The sequence below is a fragment of the Malaya genurostris genome, chromosome 2 (assembly GCF_030247185.1).
Source record: "Malaya genurostris strain Urasoe2022 chromosome 2, Malgen_1.1, whole genome shotgun sequence".
Classification (NCBI taxonomy): domain Eukaryota; kingdom Metazoa; phylum Arthropoda; class Insecta; order Diptera; family Culicidae; genus Malaya; species Malaya genurostris.
In genome coordinates, this window is record NC_080571.1 from 280,855,141 (window position 1) to 280,872,238 (window position 17,098).

General features: G+C 36.3%; 1 protein-coding gene across 17 annotated transcripts in view; it reads left to right on the top strand.

Moving 5' to 3' along the window:
* LOC131430278 (restin homolog) overlaps positions 1 to 17,098 on the top strand; it is a 272,670-nt gene that overhangs the window by 215,309 nt on the left and 40,263 nt on the right. The gene's annotated exons all lie outside the window — the stretch shown is intronic.

The following is a 17,098-nucleotide window of genomic DNA, read 5'->3' on the forward strand; positions in this document are numbered from 1 at the left end:
ATATTGACACCATTTCCCTCCGGGACTCATTTCAGCACGTTTTATTGAAACATTGCGACATACACTGCTCTCCGGATAGCATATATGTAAAAGCTAGACTGAATGTCGTCAAGCTTGCAATCGCCGGCACTGAAGCGACCATAAGTGTTGAATGCTGTTAGGGAGGGTCGTTAGAAAAGTTTTTTTTTCATTTTGAGCATACATGTTTCGAGGGATTTCGCATCATAATTCACATAATTGCTATTGGAACAGATCACGCCGTTCCGTTCGGTATGATGTTTCGGAAATTTGACATTGCTACTCAAGATTCGCTAACTGAACTTGTTGTTACTTGGTCCAAAGTGCAAATAACCAATTTTGATCGTTTCTTCTGAATGATTCCCGAAATTAAGGGCAGAAAAAGTGACAAAATCAAGATCGTCTTGCTTCGATGTTAGCGAAACTTTGTACACGCCTGCAGCATGGAAAACGATTAATTTTGCACAAATAGAGAGACAGATTCGACTCAAGATTGATTTTAAACATAAGACAAACGCTTTGTTTGTTTCAAATCGTAGTAACTCGGAATCTGTTATTTGTGAATAATGGCGTTCGAGACGTAGTTCAAGGAAACTTGTTGGACACTCTAGAACAGGGGTTCCAAAACTATTTTGAGGCATGGACCCCTTTACTAAAATTAACTTAGGCTTCAGAGCCCCATCAACAAATTCCTTTGAAAATTCAATTTCTTACTTTTTAATATTGTTTTAAAATATTAGGTGTACAACTTTGCTTCCGCCGGTTTTTTCCAAATTTTAAAGCTTTACTGCGAAAAAGTGCTAACAGATGTATTATTCAAAGTATTGTCCGTCGCTAGCGACAACTTTCTCCCATCTTTCCGGTAATTTTCGGATCCCGGCTCGAAAAAAGGAGTCCATTTTTGACGCTATCCATGAAGCAATCCATTTTTCCAACTATTCGAAGGATTGAAAATGTTGATCTGCCAGGCCGTGTGCCATCGAACGGAATAGGTGGAAGTCAGAAGGGGCGACATCTGGGGAATACGGCGGGTGGGGCAAGGCTTCCCATTTCAGCGTTTCCAGGTACTTTTTGACCACTTTTGTGACGTGAGGCCGAGCATTGTCGTGTTGGAGGATGACTTTGCCATGTCGTTCTTGATACTGTGGCCGCTTTTCTTTTAGCGCGCGACTAAGGCGCATCAATTGCATTCGGTAGAGATCTCCTGTGATGGTTTCACCCGGTTTCAAGAGCTCGTAGTAAATTGTTATTAATCTTTGAAGGTTTTTTCTCTTCCACCATCATGTTTGTCTTCGACATCGAAATCACCATTTTTAAAACGTTGAAACCACTCCCGACACGTTCTTTTACTCAGAGCAGCATCACCGTAAGTTTCTGAAAGCATTCGATGCGCTTCAGTTGCATTTTTTTTCGAATTGTAACAGAAAAGTAAAACTTCCCGCAAATGGCAAGAATTGAGTACATAAACAGACATTTCCGAGCGTGAATAATACGAAAACAAGAACAACTGTCACTGAAACGGCGATGACAATTCGTTAGGCACTGTACACACTAGGGTGGGACAAGACTGTATGGGAAAAAGATGAAAAGGTTTATTTTCTCGCTCCACCCAACTTTTCGTTTCCTTTTTGGATCCCTTAAGCACCATGCCAAATTTTAGCTCGATCGGAGAAACTATATTTTCGCGCCCGAGGTTTAAAGTGTGTATGAGATTCAGTATGAGGAAATTCACCTTTAAAAAAAAAAATCGGCTGGAGATCAACCTATGAACTCTAGAAATCAGTGCATGTGTTATTTTTGTAGGAAATTTAACGAGGAAGAAAACTTTCGAAGACTGCAAAACAATTCGATATTTGTAGAAAAAGTTATTTAAGGAGAACCGGCACAAGGTCCGAACAATGTCTTATTCCTTAAAATATCTAGCACCACTGCTGCTAGTGAAAGTAATATGATGCGACTTCCTTTAAATGTGCTATAACGGTTGATCCGAGTTGTTTGATGTCTTCACGATAGTTACTCAGCAGAGTATAAAGATTATTTTTAAGTGACAAACCATGCTCCAAACCTTACTGTAAAGACACAAAAAGTCATTTAAATTGTGTTTTTGTTTGCATGAAATAGTACCATTTATATCTTCTCAACTATAAGAAATAGAGAATGTATATATTCGGCAAAGTTATTGAATTTGAGTTTATCTAAAATATTGTAGAAGGTTCCAAAAACCTATTTCTTCAAATTAAAAAGTTAGACTTTTTTGTGTCTTTATAGTGAGTTTTGGAAAATGACCTGTCACTTAAAAATAATTCTTATACTCAGCTGAGAAACTTTTGTGAAGACATCCAATAACTAAAATCAACCGTTATAGCATAATAAAAGAAAGTACACTGAGGTCTTTTTTTATGCGGTCTTTTTTTATGCGGTTTTTTTTACGCGACTTTTTTTATGCGAATTTTCAGAGTTATGCGGTTTTTTTTTATGCGAAGTTTCAGAGTTACGCGGTTTTTTTTTATGCGAATTTTCAGAGTTATGCGGTTTGCCCTTCTGCGGTCTTTTTTTATGCGAAGTTTCAGAGTTATGCGGTTTTTTTTTATGCGAATTTTCAGAGTTACGCGGTTTTTTTTTATGCGAATTTTCAGAGTTATGCGGTTTTTTTTATGCGGTTTTTTTTTATGCGGTACGTAAATTCGCATAAAAAAAGACTTCACTGTACAATCATATTACCACTACTAGCAGCAGTGGTGCTAGATATATTAAGGGGTGAGCCATTGTACGGACCTTGAATCGGTATTTCTTTAATAACTTTTTCTACAAATGTCGGATTGTTTTGCTGACTTCTAAAGTTATCCTCCTCGATAAATTTCCTATGAAAATAACATTTAGACTGATTTTTAGAGTTCATAGGTCGATCTCCAGCCGATTTTTTTGTTAAAAGTGAATTTCTCCATACTACATCCCATACAGTGTTGATCAGTGTTGGGGAAATCATAATCAGAAAAAATTTATTTCATTATCTCTCGTGAAAAATCAGTTTTTCTAATAAAAAATCCAGTGACTGAAAATATCACTTCGGAGATTTTCATTCATGAAATAAGCATCCACAAAACTCTGAACCTCGAAGTTCACAAGTGATTTTTTGTGTCAGCGAAACTTGATGACGAATTTTCACCCACGGAAATGTCGCTAAAGAGATAATCGAAAGGGAGAAGGGTCTCCGACGATATTGCGATGTTGAATTTCCACTACGATGCAAGATTTACTGAATAAATTCGCAACTGAGAAATAATGACTGCGATATTTTCGATGCACGTTTTTTCCACATTTCAAAGAGTGATTATGGCAACGAAGGACTGTTTTAATTCCAGCTGGTTGATTACACTGCACTATTTCGATTAAACCCTAAAAAAGGATATTAAGAAAACGATTTTTTAAGTAGCCAGATATCTTGAAAACGCAACAACCGTCGTGACTTGATGTTGCCTAAAAAAATTTAAGTCGGACATTTTTGAAATTTTTATAGAATTCAAATAAACACATATTAGTTATGTTTTCGCTAAGTTGGTTCATTCAACCTTCTCTCCTAGACTAAATGCCCGTAACTTAGACTTAACGCTATCCATCAATTCATGTGAAGCACTTGCACCAATTTTCTTACACGCTTTCATTCACTCTATCTTCTGATACTTGTCGTTCCTGAAGACCTATGTTCCGAAGATTTCCTTTCTTAATATCCCAGAACTATTCAAAGCTCTGGCTACTTTGGTGGATTTGTCTTGTTCGGCTCAAAAACAACATCGTTGGCTTCGTTTCGTTCCATTTCCGGGTTCGCTTAATGGAACGATGTCACCTTCGTTGGACCGGAGGAAGAGCAGGATGCACTTCTAGCAACATTCTTCTTTATATATTTGACCGTTGATGATGCCGGTCGTTATGTACGGTTTGCTAGATAAACCGCACCCATAGATCGCCTGCCATACCAAGTATTTCTTAACATTTTATCGATATTCTTCTACCGACACTTACCGACGAAAAACTTCTGGCTGGAGGTCTGCTTGGCGTCCACTAGAAGGGCGGGTAGGGTCTAACACTTTTTAAAAATCAATAATTTTGTTATTTGTACTTTCTTATAGTAAAACATTTCAAATATATTCTGTGAAATTTTTTAAACCTATCGGAACAAAACTCAGCAAATTATGGACCTTCATCTATACCTATCTCATACTACGAATAAGTATGAAGAAATAGCTCGACGCACAGACCCAAGATTTCGGCTTCGATTGACTTAAAAATTTGACAAAACATTCTTGAATTGAAATGCTTCATTATAACAAAATACAAAAGAAAAAATATGTTTTTTTTTAATGTTAGAACCTACGGGCTAGAGTGATGAATTGTTTCCTTAAATTTCATAGAAAAAAACTTCTAACATTGTCCCAATTTTTTTTTAAATTTTGCACACATTTTCTACATGTATAATACCAGATGATTTAACATTGATTTTTATTTATTGAATTGAGAAACGTTGGGGTCTAGAAAAACTTCTACTCTAACTTTGCTGCTTTGATTTATTCACTTCTGATTAGTCTCCGCTGAGATACAGTGGATACCACAAATCAAGAAACGTTCTCAAAAATACTTTTTTGTCGATTTTTTTTTCAATATTTTTCCACGAAAAAGTTACAAAATATTGTTCGAATAATGCTTTGTATTAGTCAAAACGTTCGTGTTTATTTTGTTGAAGGGTAAAAAAAATGAAAAAATGAAAAAAAAATCACTAAAATGATGTAATTCTTCATTATTCAGATCCTCCCCACCCCTTAATGTGCGATTCAACGTGGAATTTGGACACCGTATTCTGTTTATCGGTTCTTTTAGGTGTCTTCCTTACCACGATGACATGAACATTTGACCCGTTCGATTACCTGTTGGATGAACCAGATTGAAGAAATGGACTTCTTGGCTACGTCCAAAATAGAAATGGTCAAATTACACTTGCAGTAATGCCTCGCCTTCATGGCACTCACGGGGTTGCAATTCTTCGTTTTTGTTCTGATCCCAAGGTTGACTGTTCTATTGATGTTAAATATTAATATTAAGGTCTGAGGACAGAGGGTCGCGTGTTGAGTTTTAAATCGACCACGTGGCTCGCTCAATTCCCTTTGCGCATCGTATTTCTCTTGTACTCTCTCGTATATGAGCAAACATAACCGGGTTGCCAGCATACATTTTATTATTTCGATGAGAAGTTTTATCACATTAATCTATCGTATTGGTTGGACATTACATGGATTCCAATGAACAATGAAAAAATATTCAACTTTCACAAAGATAGAATGTCTGTGTGTTTGGCAGCCTTGTCGAGTCAATTTTATTTCTCTCAGAATGCTATCAGGAAACCAAAGCGAAAAAAATGGCGGATGCATTGAAACTGACTTTGTTTCACAGAAAAATACAAGACTTTATTTTTATCGCGATAACATATATGTATTTATGTACTAATCGTATCTAAACTAAATTATCTAGACTTTGACACGGTAGATTTATGATACAAGTCTTAAAAGCCGAGATATTCGATGAACAAGTAGAGGTATGCATTTCCGAGCGTTCCAATTTTCAGCAGTTCTTCAGTCAAAAAAAATACAACACGACCACTAAACTCAATAAATCATTCTGAAAATTTCACAGAATATTCTCAACTAAATTTCGAAGAAATTGTCAGGAGGGTTTTTCTACATTCGACACCGTTTCCAAGAAAATTTAATTTGAAACAGGAAAATAGCAAAAAACCTTCAAGTATGGTAAAGTGTTATAATATACCCCCCTTAAGAAAACATTGAGATATTTCTAAATGTATTGATATGTTTTCTTCGAGGATGTAGGTATTTCTTTGCAATACACCTGAGGAACAAAATTTTCAATGATTCTGGTAGAAATGATGAGAATTGATTGATACACATTTTCCAAAACGACCACATTCTCAGTTTTTTCGCTTTCCGTAGGCATAATGCTTCAGCAACCGTATAATATACACCACAACAATGATGCAATATGCCCCTTGAACTGTCGATATAGAAGAAAATCAGATAAAGAAGATATTTTCGCATCAGAAATCAATTGTATAATCAATTAATTACAATTGGAAACAAACATTTTTGATCCTACCAACGTTACATTTTGTTTTAATAACCGTTCGAAATTTTTAAAACAATTTTTGAACTCGAAGCATACTGTTGAATCGAAGGTGGGTCATAATGTCCGTTGAGTGACTGTTATGAGAGAATTCATATATCAAAGAAATGGCTTTGTTCCTCTGGCTTTTTGTACTGTAAATAGTGACATTAGCACTGCTAGAAGTTCATTACTAAGTAGCAACCGACCATTAGACGTTTTACACGGTTAAAATACTTGTTTAGTCGAAGCAAAACCTTACATCGAAAAGCTGCTTTATGATATTTTCAGCTTTTTCATATTTTCCAGTACACGAAAACTAGCAAATTTGCATAGCAGAAAGATCTTACGAAAATAGTGTTAGTGATAAAACTTTTGTGTAGGAAAGTCTTAAATACTTAAAAAGGAAGGAGGGCGTTTTGGCCAGCAGGGACGCTTTATAACACTTCCCCAATATTTTGGATTAGGAAAACAATCAAATTTTGTAAACACAGCATGAACATGATACAAAAGCAAATCGAAGCCTACTATCATCGGACTCATGGTATCTGACCTTTCATTTCAGCAAACTGCTCAGTTGGTTACAACCGAATATACTTATTGTGTGTAAGATTTTGTTGACAGCAAACATGACATTCCCTCATAAACTCAAAATGTGTAAGGTAATCGCTCCCACATTTATCTCAGTTCGTCGTCTCTCTTATTATTTAAAACATATGAAAACAACTACGTATGGTTGAAATTGTCTCTTCACTGGAAAAAGGCCAAAGACGTTGATACCAGTTGTTTCTATTTATAGAACGAATATCGGTACAATTGCGCAATATTCAAAAAAGTCTCATGTTATGGTTTCAAAGCTCAGTTATCTTATGTGATGAATACCCTTTCCTTAATTACACCCCGAAGGAACACTCGACCGCCGAACCATCGTTATTTGCATTCAAAGCACAAGCTTGTCTCCAACCAACACGCAAATTTTCCTGTGCCTTGTATGCAAACTAATCCGTCTGAACTTGAAATATGCTTACAGTGCAACACGTTTCCGGAACCTCTCCGATTGGATATATAGCATACTATTGAGCCGTATGTACGTTGTTTTCCGTGAAAGCGCCCCTGTCATTTCCGTTTTGTTGATATCGGTCCCATCCAGTATAGCATAACAAACATACCCCGGTATTTATGCATCTGGCTTCGTTCCCGTGGTTATCGGATGCTATTGAAGTTTCCGATCCAATGAATGTGTGATTGTGTTGCAACGGTTAACAGGCGATCTTTGTTTCCTGTCCGTACGGCTTGTGTACGGTTAATTCACTTTGTAGAGATTCCAGTTTCGATGGTTGAATAGTGTCTCCTTGGGGATGGAATTTTCAAGGTTCGATTTTCTCAGCCTACAACCTACAATATTGTGTTACGTTGTTATGTTATGTTCTCGTAATAATAGCCTAGCGCAGGTAAATTTCCAGTAATGTAAACAGCGAGAGTCTCAGAAAATGACGTGGTTCGATTTGAGTTCTAGGTGATAATGTTGCAGTTTTGAGGATTCATAATGGTTATATCAATTTCATTTGTTAAAAGCTCAAATTTGTTCCACTGAGCGAATCACAGTAATTTCTGAAAAGTTAGACTAGTATCCGGGAACTGAACAAAAATACGGCAAGCTCATAATAATAAATTTTACAATCTACTCCGCCATAGCTCATACAGCTAGTTGTAAAAAATACATGAACACCACAAGTTGAGATACAGTGGATACCACAAATCAAGAAACGTTCTCAAAAATACTTTTTTGTCGATTTTTTTTTCAATATTTTTCCACGAAAAAGTTACAAAATATTGTTCGAATAATGCTTTGTATTAGTCAAAACGTTCGTGTTTATTTTGTTGAAGGGTAAAAAAAATGAAAAAATGAAAAAAAAATCACTAAAATGATGTAATTCTTCATTATTCAGATCCTCCCCACCCCTTAATGTGCGATTCAACGTGGAATTTGGACACCGTATTCTGTTTATCGGTTCTTTTAGGTGTCTTCCTTACCACGATGACATGAACATTTGACCCGTTCGATTACCTGTTGGATGAACCAGATTGAAGAAATGGACTTCTTGGCTACGTCCAAAATAGAAATGGTCAAATTACACTTGCAGTAATGCCTCGCCTTCATGGCACTCACGGGGTTGCAATTCTTCGTTTTTGTTCTGATCCCAAGGTTGACTGTTCTATTGATGTTAAATATTAATATTAAGGTCTGAGGACAGAGGGTCGCGTGTTGAGTTTTAAATCGACCACGTGGCTCGCTCAATTCCCTTTGCGCATCGTATTTCTCTTGTACTCTCTCGTATATGAGCAAACATAACCGGGTTGCCAGCATACATTTTATTATTTCGATGAGAAGTTTTATCACATTAATCTATCGTATTGGTTGGACATTACATGGATTCCAATGAACAATGAAAAAATATTCAACTTTCACAAAGATAGAATGTCTGTGTGTTTGGCAGCCTTGTCGAGTCAATTTTATTTCTCTCAGAATGCTATCAGGAAACCAAAGCGAAAAAAATGGCGGATGCATTGAAACTGACTTTGTTTCACAGAAAAATACAAGACTTTATTTTTATCGCGATAACATATATGTATTTATGTACTAATCGTATCTAAACTAAATTATCTAGACTTTGACACGGTAGATTTATGATACAAGTCTTAAAAGCCGAGATATTCGATGAACAAGTAGAGGTATGCATTTCCGAGCGTTCCAATTTTCAGCAGTTCTTCAGTCAAAAAAAATACAACACGACCACTAAACTCAATAAATCATTCTGAAAATTTCACAGAATATTCTCAACTAAATTTCGAAGAAATTGTCAGGAGGGTTTTTCTACATTCGACACCGTTTCCAAGAAAATTTAATTTGAAACAGGAAAATAGCAAAAAACCTTCAAGTATGGTAAAGTGTTATAATATACCCCCCTTAAGAAAACATTGAGATATTTCTAAATGTATTGATATGTTTTCTTCGAGGATGTAGGTATTTCTTTGCAATACACCTGAGGAACATAATTTTCAATGATTCTGGTAGAAATGATGAGAATTGATTGATACACATTTTCCAAAACGACCACATTCTCAGTTTTTTCGCTTTCCGTAGGCATAATGCTTCAGCAACCGTATAATATACACCACAACAATGATGCAATATGCCCCTTGAACTGTCGATATAGAAGAAAATCAGATAAAGAAGATATTTTCGCATCAGAAATCAATTGTATAATCAATTAATTACAATTGGAAACAAACATTTTTGATCCTACCAACGTTACATTTTGTTTTAATAACCGTTCGAAATTTTTAAAACAATTTTTGAACTCGAAGCATACTGTTGAATCGAAGGTGGGTCATAATGTCCGTTGAGTGACTGTTATGAGAGAATTCATATATCAAAGAAATGGCTTTGTTCCTCTGGCTTTTTGTACTGTAAATAGTGACATTAGCACTGCTAGAAGTTCATTACTAAGTAGCAACCGACCATTAGACGTTTTACACGGTTAAAATACTTGTTTAGTCGAAGCAAAACCTTACATCGAAAAGCTGCTTTATGATATTTTCAGCTTTTTCATATTTTCCAGTACACGAAAACTAGCAAATTTGCATAGCAGAAAGATCTTACGAAAATAGTGTTAGTGATAAAACTTTTGTGTAGGAAAGTCTTAAATACTTAAAAAGGAAGGAGGGCGTTTTGGCCAGCAGGGACGCTTTATAACACTTCCCCAATATTTTGGATTAGGAAAACAATCAAATTTTGTAAACACAGCATGAACATGATACAAAAGCAAATCGAAGCCTACTATCATCGGACTCATGGTATCTGACCTTTCATTTCAGCAAACTGCTCAGTTGGTTACAACCGAATATACTTATTGTGTGTAAGATTTTGTTGACAGCAAACATGACATTCCCTCATAAACTCAAAATGTGTAAGGTAATCGCTCCCACATTTATCTCAGTTCGTCGTCTCTCTTATTATTTAAAACATATGAAAACAACTACGTATGGTTGAAATTGTCTCTTCACTGGAAAAAGGCCAAAGACGTTGATACCAGTTGTTTCTATTTATAGAACGAATATCGGTACAATTGCGCAATATTCAAAAAAGTCTCATGTTATGGTTTCAAAGCTCAGTTATCTTATGTGATGAATACCCTTTCCTTAATTACACCCCGAAGGAACACTCGACCGCCGAACCATCGTTATTTGCATTCAAAGCACAAGCTTGTCTCCAACCAACACGCAAATTTTCCTGTGCCTTGTATGCAAACTAATACGTCTGAACTTGAAATATGCTTACAGTGCAACACGTTTCCGGAACCTCTCCGATTGGATATATAGCATACTATTGAGCCGTATGTACGTTGTTTTCCGTGAAAGCGCCCCTGTCATTTCCGTTTTGTTGATATCGGTCCCATCCAGTATAGCATAACAAACATACCCCGGTATTTATGCATCTGGCTTCGTTCCCGTGGTTATCGGATGCTATTGAAGTTTCCGATCCAATGAATGTGTGATTGTGTTGCAACGGTTAACAGGCGATCTTTGTTTCCTGTCCGTACGGCTTGTGTACGGTTAATTCACTTTGTAGAGATTCCAGTTTCGATGGTTGAATAGTGTCTCCTTGGGGATGGAATTTTCAAGGTTCGATTTTCTCAGCCTACAACCTACAATATTGTGTTACGTTGTTATGTTATGTTCTCGTAATAATAGCCTAGCGCAGGTAAATTTCCAGTAATGTAAACAGCGAGAGTCTCAGAAAATGACGTGGTTCGATTTGAGTTCTAGGTGATAATGTTGCAGTTTTGAGGATTCATAATGGTTATATCAATTTCATTTGTTAAAAGCTCAAATTTGTTCCACTGAGCGAATCACAGTAATTTCTGAAAAGTTAGACTAGTATCCGGGAACTGAACAAAAATACGGCAAGCTCATAATAATAAATTTTACAATCTACTCCGCCATAGCTCATACAGCTAGTTGTAAAAAATACATGAACACCACAAGTTGAGATACAGTGGATACCACAAATCAAGAAACGTTCTCAAAAATACTTTTTTGTCGATTTTTTTTTCAATATTTTTCCACGAAAAAGTTACAAAATATTGTTCGAATAATGCTTTGTATTAGTCAAAACGTTCGTGTTTATTTTGTTGAAGGGTAAAAAAAATGAAAAAATGAAAAAAAAATCACTAAAATGATGTAATTCTTCATTATTCAGATCCTCCCCACCCCTTAATGTGCGATTCAACGTGGAATTTGGACACCGTATTCTGTTTATCGGTTCTTTTAGGTGTCTTCCTTACCACGATGACATGAACATTTGACCCGTTCGATTACCTGTTGGATGAACCAGATTGAAGAAATGGACTTCTTGGCTACGTCCAAAATAGAAATGGTCAAATTACACTTGCAGTAATGCCTCGCCTTCATGGCACTCACGGGGTTGCAATTCTTCGTTTTTGTTCTGATCCCAAGGTTGACTGTTCTATTGATGTTAAATATTAATATTAAGGTCTGAGGACAGAGGGTCGCGTGTTGAGTTTTAAATCGACCACGTGGCTCGCTCAATTCCCTTTGCGCATCGTATTTCTCTTGTACTCTCTCGTATATGAGCAAACATAACCGGGTTGCCAGCATACATTTTATTATTTCGATGAGAAGTTTTATCACATTAATCTATCGTATTGGTTGGACATTACATGGATTCCAATGAACAATGAAAAAATATTCAACTTTCACAAAGATAGAATGTCTGTGTGTTTGGCAGCCTTGTCGAGTCAATTTTATTTCTCTCAGAATGCTATCAGGAAACCAAAGCGAAAAAAATGGCGGATGCATTGAAACTGACTTTGTTTCACAGAAAAATACAAGACTTTATTTTTATCGCGATAACATATATGTATTTATGTACTAATCGTATCTAAACTAAATTATCTAGACTTTGACACGGTAGATTTATGATACAAGTCTTAAAAGCCGAGATATTCGATGAACAAGTAGAGGTATGCATTTCCGAGCGTTCCAATTTTCAGCAGTTCTTCAGTCAAAAAAAATACAACACGACCACTAAACTCAATAAATCATTCTGAAAATTTCACAGAATATTCTCAACTAAATTTCGAAGAAATTGTCAGGAGGGTTTTTCTACATTCGACACCGTTTCCAAGAAAATTTAATTTGAAACAGGAAAATAGCAAAAAACCTTCAAGTATGGTAAAGTGTTATAATATACCCCCCTTAAGAAAACATTGAGATATTTCTAAATGTATTGATATGTTTTCTTCGAGGATGTAGGTATTTCTTTGCAATACACCTGAGGAACATAATTTTCAATGATTCTGGTAGAAATGATGAGAATTGATTGATACACATTTTCCAAAACGACCACATTCTCAGTTTTTTCGCTTTCCGTAGGCATAATGCTTCAGCAACCGTATAATATACACCACAACAATGATGCAATATGCCCCTTGAACTGTCGATATAGAAGAAAATCAGATAAAGAAGATATTTTCGCATCAGAAATCAATTGTATAATCAATTAATTACAATTGGAAACAAACATTTTTGATCCTACCAACGTTACATTTTGTTTTAATAACCGTTCGAAATTTTTAAAACAATTTTTGAACTCGAAGCATACTGTTGAATCGAAGGTGGGTCATAATGTCCGTTGAGTGACTGTTATGAGAGAATTCATATATCAAAGAAATGGCTTTGTTCCTCTGGCTTTTTGTACTGTAAATAGTGACATTAGCACTGCTAGAAGTTCATTACTAAGTAGCAACCGACCATTAGACGTTTTACACGGTTAAAATACTTGTTTAGTCGAAGCAAAACCTTACATCGAAAAGCTGCTTTATGATATTTTCAGCTTTTTCATATTTTCCAGTACACGAAAACTAGCAAATTTGCATAGCAGAAAGATCTTACGAAAATAGTGTTAGTGATAAAACTTTTGTGTAGGAAAGTCTTAAATACTTAAAAAGGAAGGAGGGCGTTTTGGCCAGCAGGGACGCTTTATAACACTTCCCCAATATTTTGGATTAGGAAAACAATCAAATTTTGTAAACACAGCATGAACATGATACAAAAGCAAATCGAAGCCTACTATCATCGGACTCATGGTATCTGACCTTTCATTTCAGCAAACTGCTCAGTTGGTTACAACCGAATATACTTATTGTGTGTAAGATTTTGTTGACAGCAAACATGACATTCCCTCATAAACTCAAAATGTGTAAGGTAATCGCTCCCACATTTATCTCAGTTCGTCGTCTCTCTTATTATTTAAAACATATGAAAACAACTACGTATGGTTGAAATTGTCTCTTCACTGGAAAAAGGCCAAAGACGTTGATACCAGTTGTTTCTATTTATAGAACGAATATCGGTACAATTGCGCAATATTCAAAAAAGTCTCATGTTATGGTTTCAAAGCTCAGTTATCTTATGTGATGAATACCCTTTCCTTAATTACACCCCGAAGGAACACTCGACCGCCGAACCATCGTTATTTGCATTCAAAGCACAAGCTTGTCTCCAACCAACACGCAAATTTTCCTGTGCCTTGTATGCAAACTAATCCGTCTGAACTTGAAATATGCTTACAGTGCAACACGTTTCCGGAACCTCTCCGATTGGATATATAGCATACTATTGAGCCGTATGTACGTTGTTTTCCGTGAAAGCGCCCCTGTCATTTCCGTTTTGTTGATATCGGTCCCATCCAGTATAGCATAACAAACATACCCCGGTATTTATGCATCTGGCTTCGTTCCCGTGGTTATCGGATGCTATTGAAGTTTCCGATCCAATGAATGTGTGATTGTGTTGCAACGGTTAACAGGCGATCTTTGTTTCCTGTCCGTACGGCTTGTGTACGGTTAATTCACTTTGTAGAGATTCCAGTTTCGATGGTTGAATAGTGTCTCCTTGGGGATGGAATTTTCAAGGTTCGATTTTCTCAGCCTACAACCTACAATATTGTGTTACGTTGTTATGTTATGTTCTCGTAATAATAGCCTAGCGCAGGTAAATTTCCAGTAATGTAAACAGCGAGAGTCTCAGAAAATGACGTGGTTCGATTTGAGTTCTAGGTGATAATGTTGCAGTTTTGAGGATTCATAATGGTTATATCAATTTCATTTGTTAAAAGCTCAAATTTGTTCCACTGAGCGAATCACAGTAATTTCTGAAAAGTTAGACTAGTATCCGGGAACTGAACAAAAATACGGCAAGCTCATAATAATAAATTTTACAATCTACTCCGCCATAGCTCATACAGCTAGTTGTAAAAAATACATGAACACCACAAGTTGATGTTTCACTATTGTTATTCCTGAATTATTTGTTAAATGTAACATAGTTTTCCGAAAACATCATTACTAATGACCTATAGACAGGGAGAGTTTATTTCCAAGTAATTTTCTACGCATTATTCTCATTTTTTGGCCTATCAACTGTATTTTACGTTATGACTGATTGCGATTTACATGTTTAGCACGTAATTTTCACTTGCCGCTTTCGCACGGCTAACTAGTAACATTGTGTGAATTTATATGTACCATTTACCTGACAAACAGATATGTGATTCCTTGATTTAATGGATACATGGACGCTCTTCATTGTCTAGTGATTCTTGGTTTAAATCCTACACGTCTTTATAGATGCAAATGAATAGAGCGTCGTAATTTACTTACATTTCAATTCAAAACATGTAAAGATAAGTCATAATATTAACTTTACAGTTAATTTAGCCGAAGTTCACATCGATACAGTTACAAAAAATGTTAATAGATGTAATATTGTGTCATCATCGAAGAAATTACGGCATGTTGCAATTTACGTCCGGTTCCGAAATTATGGGATAAAATGTGCAGAAAAAAATGTGAAAATAAGTACACAAACATTTCTCGGAGATGGCGAAACAGATCTTCTCAAACTTAGATTCAAATGAAAGGTCTTTTGGTCCCATACATAATTCCTGACTTTTCAGTTCGCTTTCACATCTCATCCAAGTCAGTCGATGAAACAAAACCGCTTACGTTCGGGACGAAAGAAACCAAGTACAGAGTATTGTGTAGTGAACAATATAACGATCTCGAAAATGAGTGAACCAAACGAACAAAAGCTACCGCCGACACGAAAGAATACAATTTTTGTTGACTTCAGGCAGTGCAAAATTCGACCTTCCATACGAGAACTTGAAGGTTTGCTTGAGGAGCAAATGCATCTTGACATTAAACGTGTGCATTTACTTCAATGCAATAAGACAAATAATGTTGTTTGCATCCAGTTTTATAAAGAGTTGGATGCAATTCAATTCGCAAAACATGATAATAATGTGCACTATGTGGAGCACGAAAACATTAAGTACAACATTCCAGTATATATGGAAGATAGTGCTGTAGAAGTGCGTGTGCATGATCTTCCCTCAAGTGTCATCGATCCTTATATTCGTAAAACTATGTCCCAAAACGGAGAGATTCTCTCTATCGAAAAAGAAAAGTGGAAGAACTTTTTCCCCGGTTTTCTAAATGGCGTACGTTTGTTACGCATGCGCTTGAAGAGGCCTATACCTTCTTATGTAACTTTCGGCCAGGATACAAGAATCCCGTGCAATTCACTTGTTACCTATGACAATCAGATGGCCACATGTCAATATTGCCAAAAAGCTGTTCACTACAATAAGCCATGTGATAAACTGGACAAGGAGACAACCACACCAAAGGACAACCCCAAGCAACCCCAGTACACCTGTGACAATCACCAACAACAGTGAAGTCACAGCCCTTCAACGAAACCATCCAACGTATCCCCTATAGAACTAAGTACATCAGCTGCAGTTAACAGCTTACCATCCAACTACTGCAAACAATGTACAACAAGGCGCATCTACAGCAACCAGCAACAAAATCAACAACAATACAACGGCAATGGATGATGAGACGAACCACGAACAAATTGCCCCTCAATCCTCGCTGGAGGGAAATGGAAGCTCATCTCCCCCTAGAAAAAGGGTGACAACGAGATCCAACTCAGCTCAGCTCAATCGACCACGTAAACCTTGTACGCAAATAGGCCTGAATAAAAAATATCTTTTATAAAAAAAATTCTGACTTTTGTTCAGATCTGACTTCCGCTTCCGGAACTATAGGGTAAAGTGTTTTAAAACTTTTGTACCATAATTTAAAGAGGTGAAACAAAATACGCAAACAAATGTAAACTGGCCCAAAACTACTCCAATTGTGAGCAGTATCAGTGGACGGCCAAACAATCCGATTCCGGCTATTAATTTGAGTATCGAAGAAAATCATTATGAAGAAAGGCAGCATTATACCACTAGGTGGCTTAAAATAGGTGTTTATTTCATTCTAGCCATCTATTTTTTAAATCGCACGTAAAATTCTGTAATTTCTGATGGATGCCTTTTGTTACAGCCGATTACATGGTATTTAACAGGTTTCTTTCTAACCGTGTACTTTGGATTGTAAATTTACGTGAACTGCGACGATCGTTTTAAGTGCTTTTATAGAGACGAAAATTTAGATATTTTTTTCGAAATGTGTGTGGATCGGTATTCTCAATTGCATATAATTGTTACGCATGCACTCGAGGAAACCAATACTTTCTTATGTATCTTTCGGTAGGTACACAATGATTTCATGTATGTCGCTTGTCACCTACGATAATCAACTGGTCACCTGTCAATATTGCCAAAAACTGATTCTCTAGCCATGCGCAAAACTAGAGAACAATACACTCACACTTAAGGACAATGGTACTTCTTCTCGATCTCAAGTAATTCTAGAACTTCTGAGACAGAGCCTAAAAACAATAGAAAACTCATCAACGGAACCGTCATTTG